Source organism: Triticum aestivum, chromosome 1B (genome assembly GCF_018294505.1).
Source record: "Triticum aestivum cultivar Chinese Spring chromosome 1B, IWGSC CS RefSeq v2.1, whole genome shotgun sequence".
NCBI lineage: Eukaryota > Viridiplantae > Streptophyta > Magnoliopsida > Poales > Poaceae > Triticum > Triticum aestivum.
The window spans coordinates 695,626,362-695,633,851 of NC_057795.1; the positions used below are offsets into that span (position 1 = coordinate 695,626,362).

Genomic DNA, 7,490 nt, shown 5'->3' on the forward strand with positions numbered 1-7,490 from the left:
CTGAAGAGGACAGCCGGTGTGATTTGCTCTTACATTGATATCGCATGCGTATGAATAATGGTCCAATGGAATTGGGAGCGGAGTAGGAAGCTCATGTTGCCTTTATGCATGTAATAATCATGCCTGCCTGCATGGCCTGCTAGCTGTTGGTCCAATGCCTGGCTGCCTGCCTGAACTGGCGTCAATTTCCAGTTTGTTTTTGTAATATATAATAACTCTTCTGTATTGTGCATTACATTTGCTGCCATAACCTCTCCCCCCCCCCCCCGTCATACGCTGTCGGTCACTTCAAGGCTGACCGCGAGGAAGCACCGAAGCAGAAGGCGCTCATTGCCCAGCAAGGAGATGATGGTGACATGATGTTGATGTGTAAACTGGTGGACGAGGAGGATCCAAATTCTCAAGCGTTGACTAAAGAAATTGTCGAGCTTGCGGAAGAAAAAGTTTTCCAGCATGATCGTGATTCGGAAACCTGTGTCGGTGCGCACGCGTCGTGCTAGCTCGAGTTTCTTTCTTCCTAAGTTTTCATTAAGGTTCTCGATGGCTCCCGCTCCCGCTCCCCCCTCCTCCATCTCACCGGAGGAGGGCCAACAACCAGCCACCAAAAAACCTCCGGCCACCTTCTCGCCGGAGCCAACACTAGCCACCAGTCCTCTAGACGAGCTCCTCCCCACAGTAGCTCATCCACCATCGTCATTCTTTGACCCGCCTTAAGTGAAAGCCGGGCAGGTTGCGCTCCGCTGCTTCCTGGGCTGTGGCAATGCCATGGGCTTGGAGTTCGAGGATGATGCCTCATACTACCTCCGCCTCGACATCACCACCCTCGCCGTCCACCTCGCCTCGCCGCTCTACATCATCTTCCACTACTCCAACCGCCTCCTTGATGCCACTATCGTCGCCGCCCTGCTTCAGGCTGTCCTTGGCGGTGCTGCCGCTGATTTCTTCGTTGCCCAATGCTCTCCCCTCGTTTATCGCTTCCATGTTGCTTCTGCGCGTATAGCAGAGATCATCCTCGCACAATCCACACTCTGCTTCTGCGCATACTCCTTCTCTTTTGTGAGAACCCTACCTCCGATCCCACCTTCTCCTCCCCACATTGCCACATGCATGCCGTTGGCTCACCTGCTCCAAATTCCAGAGGATCTGGGTCTCCACTTTGAAAGCGTAGGATGGGCACAATGTCGCTCGCTCGTCTCCCAGCGTCCACCAAACCAACCGCATGGATGCCGCATGTATGCGCGCGTCATAAAGTTCCCTTTCACCCTTGATGCCACCACGATGGGTCTCATCCTAGCTTGCCTATTCGGCGGCATCCACCACCAATTCAACGTCACGGACGACGGAGATTCCTGCTTCTCTTTCACTGTGGCCTCGACTGGCGTTGCCGCGCTCATCGCTTCTATGGGTGACTTTCACAAGCTGGGCATCCTACTCCGCTTCCCTTGGCGTGCACCTACGGGGCGTGCTTCATGCTCACCATCGGGGTCGGCCTCGCCGTCGTCTATCGGGCCTACGTCTTCCTCGCCGACGGCAGTCGATCCTGCTCTGCTGCCACCTGCGTCCACAACTATTGTTCTCTCTAAGGAGCGTCATCAACGGCCTGGTATAAGCTTTTTCTACCGTATGCTTAATGTTATCCGCTCCTGCCAGCTTACACCACATGCAAATTACACCCAACACACGCATTTGTTTTGGGTCACCTTCCTACCAATTAATGTTAGGCCTAATATAATGAACTATTAGTAGAATCTGCCCTAAACCACTGCTTTTCGGTCAAACAAGATTTTCTAGCAGTCAAAGTTCATGATCATGTGTACAAGTCTGGCGTCCTCTCCCGATCAATTAAAATTTAAATCCTCAATCTGGGGTCCATAGGTTTTGAAGGGTTTCGGATCTTCCTCTTTGACCAGCTCGAACAAGCCATTGCTCACTGCAGTCGTTTTTTCCATCATTACACTAAGTTTGCTTACCCTACATTGCCCCCTCGATCAGACTCCATTCTTGGCCCCTTTGAGCGTCGGCATCTCCAGACCCGCACGACACTGCAGCCCACCTCGGTCGCACGCTTGCACCATGTTCGCCCTGCCGCGCATGCACCGCTGGCCCACCCCATGCATCATGATGGCGGTGCGGCGCCCCCTGCCCCACCAAATCTATCAAAAGATCCGTACGCTGCTCCTGGCTCGGCGCATGTGGATCGAGCTGGCGCGAGTCCCCAGAACCTACTCTCTGTCTCTTTGTCCGTGCCAATTTTGGACGAGCTGATTGCCCGACCCGCGTCTAATCCGGGCATGTCTGCGCCGCCCCCTGTCACCCCACGCGCGCCCCCGATGAACGTATCTGCAGCGAATCTCGCCTTGGGAACCGACGAACCGACGAGTCCGCACGCCTGCCCGTCGCCACAGACCCCTCCCGCTACCCATGACCAGCATCTAGACCTCATGATCAAGCCTAATCCCTCTGCCAAGCCTACGCCGGCCGCTCGGTCACCACGCCCCTGCCCGCCGCCCCCTCGCTCCCTGTCACACGCAATGGGCCCAGCCGCCCTGACGGCGGATATGTCACCCGTGCAGTCCAACCACAAACCGACGAGCTCGTACAAAGATGCCCTTGTCTCCTCCCCCCTCGATCACAGCCACCCGCACACTCTCCCCCCTCCCTATATAACCCCTCGCCGTCTCCCCACTCCGCATCGATGCTCTCACACTTCTCCTCCAACACAAAGAAAGCAGCGCTGCTTTCGCTGCCTAGCTCTAGATCACCTCGTTGAAGATTGCCGTGACCCAGTCCGCTGTGCCCGCTGCTGGAGGAACGGCCACCGCAGCCGTGACTGCAGGTACAGGCGCATGTGGCCCATCTTCCCTCCCCTTCCCGACGCTTTCCATTCTCAACCTAATCTAGCTTTTTGCACTCGCAGCATGGACTCCGCCGGCTCCTTGTCGACGGCGGCTCGCGCATCCCACACACTCATGATCAGTGACGTCCCCATCATCCTCTCCGAACCTTTCCCCGCTCTCTGCGTCCCCTCACCTTTCATCCTCCATGGCACTCCGATCGGCTCCGCCCCTCTAGCTCCGCCACCTCCCTCCCTACCACGATCCTCTACACCTCCACCCACGCCTACCTCACTCCCACCAGCTTTCAACCACACGCACTCTCCACCCTTCGACACACAAGAACTGAGGGACCGGCTCGCCGATGTCTTCCTCGCCTCACAATACACAGAGCCTCGTCTCACGTCTCCGAGACAGACACTGTAGAGGATCTGCCCCGTCCGGCCCATGAGGCCGGGCTGCTGCCTCCCTATGGAGACATGCCACTAGTCGCAGTTCCTCCTTGTCTCGTTCACTGCCCGCGTCGCTTTGCTTTCGTCCACCTTTGCACAGCCATCCCCAACCCCACTCCCCTCATCCATCAAGCCATCCAGCACACTTGCGGCAACCCTGCCTTTATCACGGGCGGCTCCTGGAGGGGGATCGCCTGCCTCACCTTTCACACACCAGCTGCACGCAATGACGTGCTCAGCCACAGCCCCATCGAGTACGAGGGAAACTCTATCACTATTGAGCCGGTCGAGCACGTCGACCGCTCCATTGCCATATACACTGACCTTGCTGAGGTCGAAGTCTCTGAGTTTCCACATGAGCTATGGCATGAGGATGGCATACGCTTCGCCCTCACTTTCCTTGGCGACGTGTGCGCCATTGACGATTTCTGCCTCCACGGTATCGAATACACGTTGGTCCGTGCCCTCGTCCTTCTCCAATCTGGCAAGCCAGCCCCTCCAAGCATTGTCATTCAGATCCCACCCATAAACGAGATTAAGATCGCCAAAGTTGTAGAGGTCTCCCGCTGGCACCATGGTGATGGTGCCAACCCGTTCAGTGATGGCTCCTCTGACGATGACTCTGCTCCTCCCTCTTAGCGGGCCTCCCCGCGGCCGCTCTCCCCTACTCACCTTGCTCATGTAGTCTCCGTGATACGTGTGGGGTGGCGCGCCGATCCCACCTACGGTGGCACTAGGCCGGTCGCCCCCCATGCCCCTTCTGAGTCTCATGAAACCGACACAAACCAGTCAGCTCTGGCCTCACCTCTCACCCTCCATGGTTCCCGGCGCCTGCCTCTCATCATTTCCGACAACGATTCGACCGCCTCAGATGACATGCATGCACCGCTCCTGCATGCCGCTTCAGACTCGCTAGACGTCGTGCATGCACTCCCTTCCGACACTCATGCCCCACCTATCATACGCCCGGTTGCCCAGGTGGGTGCCGTGGTGCCACCTAGCCCGTGCACTAACCTGCCTGCCGCTCCTCTGGCTGCCGGCCCGCTGGTTCAGTCCAGCGCCTCTGCGTTCTCTGCAGTCCCCACTCCTGCAGACGCACCTGCTGCGCCGCCCTCCTTCACTTTCACCGCGGGCGAGTCCTCCCGTGCTGCTGGTAACGAATCTACCCCTCCCGTGCTTAATCAATCTAATCTCTCACCCTCTGCTTATCTGCCACTGACTGATGTACCCTTGGACTCAGCCCTCCCCCTGCAGGACCTGGACACCCACGAGTGCATCATTCGCAAGGCGCGCCGCAAGTCAGAGCGCGATCAGTCCGTCTCCAAGGACAAGCTGCAGCGGAGTGCGTGGCTGGCTGGCAAGCAAGCCAACTACTCCCCCATGCTTGCTAAAGCCGTCAAGGCCAAGGCTGCTCGCCTCTCCGCCGCGGATGTTGACACGGCCATTGGCCGTGCTATCCAGGAGGCACGCCTCCACGAGCCCGAGGCCCCTCCTGCCTCCTCCGAGGACCTTGCTGCCATTGCTCTGCTCCGCGGCGCTGACGACGAGCAGCTTGATGCCATCCTTGGCTCCGAGGATGCTGCCTCTGGTGACGACGCCGCTCCATGATCAGCTATCTTCGCCACTCTGGAGTTACGGCGCGACCTCTGCCTCACCTAGCTTTTCTGCATGACGCTGTTAGATCGCTGTTCTTTTGGTTTTCGCTTCCTATGTCGCATGTTCCAATGCTACTTTTGGCCTCACCTGTAGCCTTTGTGACTGTATGCCAGATGTATCCCGTTTCTGTCTGTTGGTGCTCGATCGGTCTTAATGAGTAATAACGCCTTTCTAATATGCTCTTGGAATGTATGAGGACTTGGTGATAACGACAAGTGCTCTGACGTGCTATCCGAACTAATCACAACAAAACCGCACATTACGCTCTTCCAAGAATCAAAAATCGACTCTCTCTCCGTCAGTAAAACAAAATCCTTCCTTCCACGTTAGGCTGACCAAGTTTTCTCCTTGCCAGCTGTCGGAACCGCGGGTGGCACCATCTCGGTCGTCAATTTTGCGTCCTTCCAAGTTGTGTCCTTCTCCCACTTAACCTTCTCCTCCACACTAATCCTCCAATCAACTGCCTGCGCCCACCACATTGCCATTACTAACATCTATGCTCCCCCCTCGCGCTCTCTCAAGTTAGCGTTCTTAGACGAACTCGCCTCAATCGCACAACCAGATGACACCCCATGGCTCATCGCCGGTGACTTCAACCTTATCCGTTTCCCCTCTGAAAAAAATAACACCGCCTTCCGCCCCGCCGAAGCCAACGCGTTCAACCAAACCTTAGATAACCTAGCACTTATCGAATTGCCTTTACTGGACCGCAGGTTCACTTGGTCCAATAACCGTGCCTCCCCCACCCTAGAATGGCTAGATCGCGTCTTTTTAACCTTGCATGGGCAGATGCTTTCCCTAACACTTCCCTTTCCTCTCGATCCCGCTTTACGTCGCGATCACGTTCCACTCCTCATCCACGTCACCACCGCCATCCCTCGATCCAGCTTTTTCAAATTCGAAGCGGCCTGGGCCAACTCCCGGCCCTGCAAGGACATTGTTGCTCAAATTTGGGCTGCACAGCCCTCATCGCCAACCAATGCTACTACCTTCCTCGTCTCCACGCTAAAAAATCTCATGCCCGTCTTAAGACTTGGGCACGTTCTCGTATCCCCACCCACCTTCGCGAGGCTCGCTGCCAATCTGCAATCACAGCCCTAGACCTCGTTAAAGAAACTAGACCCCTAACTCAGCCAGAGTCGCTCACTCGCAAAATCATCATCTCCTTGCTCAAGGGTGCCATCCACAAGAAAATGACATACTGGCGCTGGCATGCTAAAGTCTCTCGCGCTATCTACGAAGGGGAAAATACCAAGTTCTTGTTGGGGAACGTAGTATTTCAAAAAAAATTCCTACGCACACGCAAGATCATGGTGATGCATAGCAACGAGAGGGGAGAGTGTCCACGTACCCTCGTAGACCGAAAGAGGAAGCGTTAGCACAACGCGGTTGATGTAGTCGTACATCTTCACGATCCGACCGATCAAGTACCGAACATACGGCACCTCCGAGTTCAGCACACATTCAGCCCGATGACGTCCCTCGAACTCCGATCCAGCCGAGTGTTGAGGGAGAGTTTCATCAGCACGACGGCGTGGTGACGATGTTGATGTTCTACCGACGCAGGGCTTCGCCTAAGCACCGCTATAGTATTATCGAGGTGGACTGGTGGAGGGGGGCACCGCACATGGTTAAAAGATCAAACAGATCAATTGTGGTGTCTATGGGGTGCCCCCTGGCCACGTTTATAAAGGAGTGGAGGAGGGGGGAGGGCCGGCCTAGCTATGGCGCGCCCTGGAGGAGTCCTACTCCCACAGGGAGTAGGATTCCCCCCTTCCATGTAGTAGGAGTAGGAGTCAAGGCAAGGGAAGAGAGAAGAGAAGGAAGGAGGGGGTGCAGCCCCTCCTCCTAGTCCAATTCGGACTAGGCCTTGGGGGGGGGGGCGCCCAACCTCTCCTCTCTCTTTGCCCTAAAGCCCAATAAGGCCCATATACTCCCCGGCGAATTCACGGAACTCTCCGGTACTCCGAAAAATACCCGAATCACTCGGAACCTTTCCGATGTCCAAATATAGTCGTCCAATATATCGGTGTCGGTGTACAAAGATATGGGTACCTTAGTACCCCGGACTTGTGCATGAGCAGTCGCAGCGTCCCCGTGGCAAGCCTTACCGGACGTCCGCCAAGACCCTCCGCAGCCCTCCAGAAGACAAAACCCCGGCAAGAGGAGCTTGCCGGGGAGCCATTCAAGAACAAAGTGTTCTCAGTCACGAAGAAGGCCCCGGCAAGAGGAGCTTGCCGGGAAGGCCGCTTGAGGCATGAAGGAAACAAGGCCCCGGCAAGAGGAGCTTGCCGGGAAGGCTTGGTGAGCAACAAGCTCCCAAGCGCGACAAGAACCTTGCCGCGGCAGGCAACCTCTCTTCCTTTCCGCTCCAGCTCATCCACCAACGTGTCGCCATGGGGCTTCCCCAGGCGCACGTGTCGGCGGGCTGTGCAGCCAGCGGGGAGCAGCGACAAACGGCGCTGGCTAGCTGTCGTCGTGGCAAACAGAGGTGCACCTGACGGTCCAGGTTGCACTTTTCAGGCGACAGGGACGGGCATTTATGACT

General features: G+C 56.5%; 1 pseudogene; it reads left to right on the forward strand.

Moving 5' to 3' along the window:
* Positions 1 to 540: 540 nt before the first annotated feature.
* Positions 541 to 1,743, forward strand: LOC123082868 (uncharacterized; annotated as a pseudogene).
* The last annotated feature ends 5,747 nt before the right edge of the window (positions 1,744 to 7,490 follow it).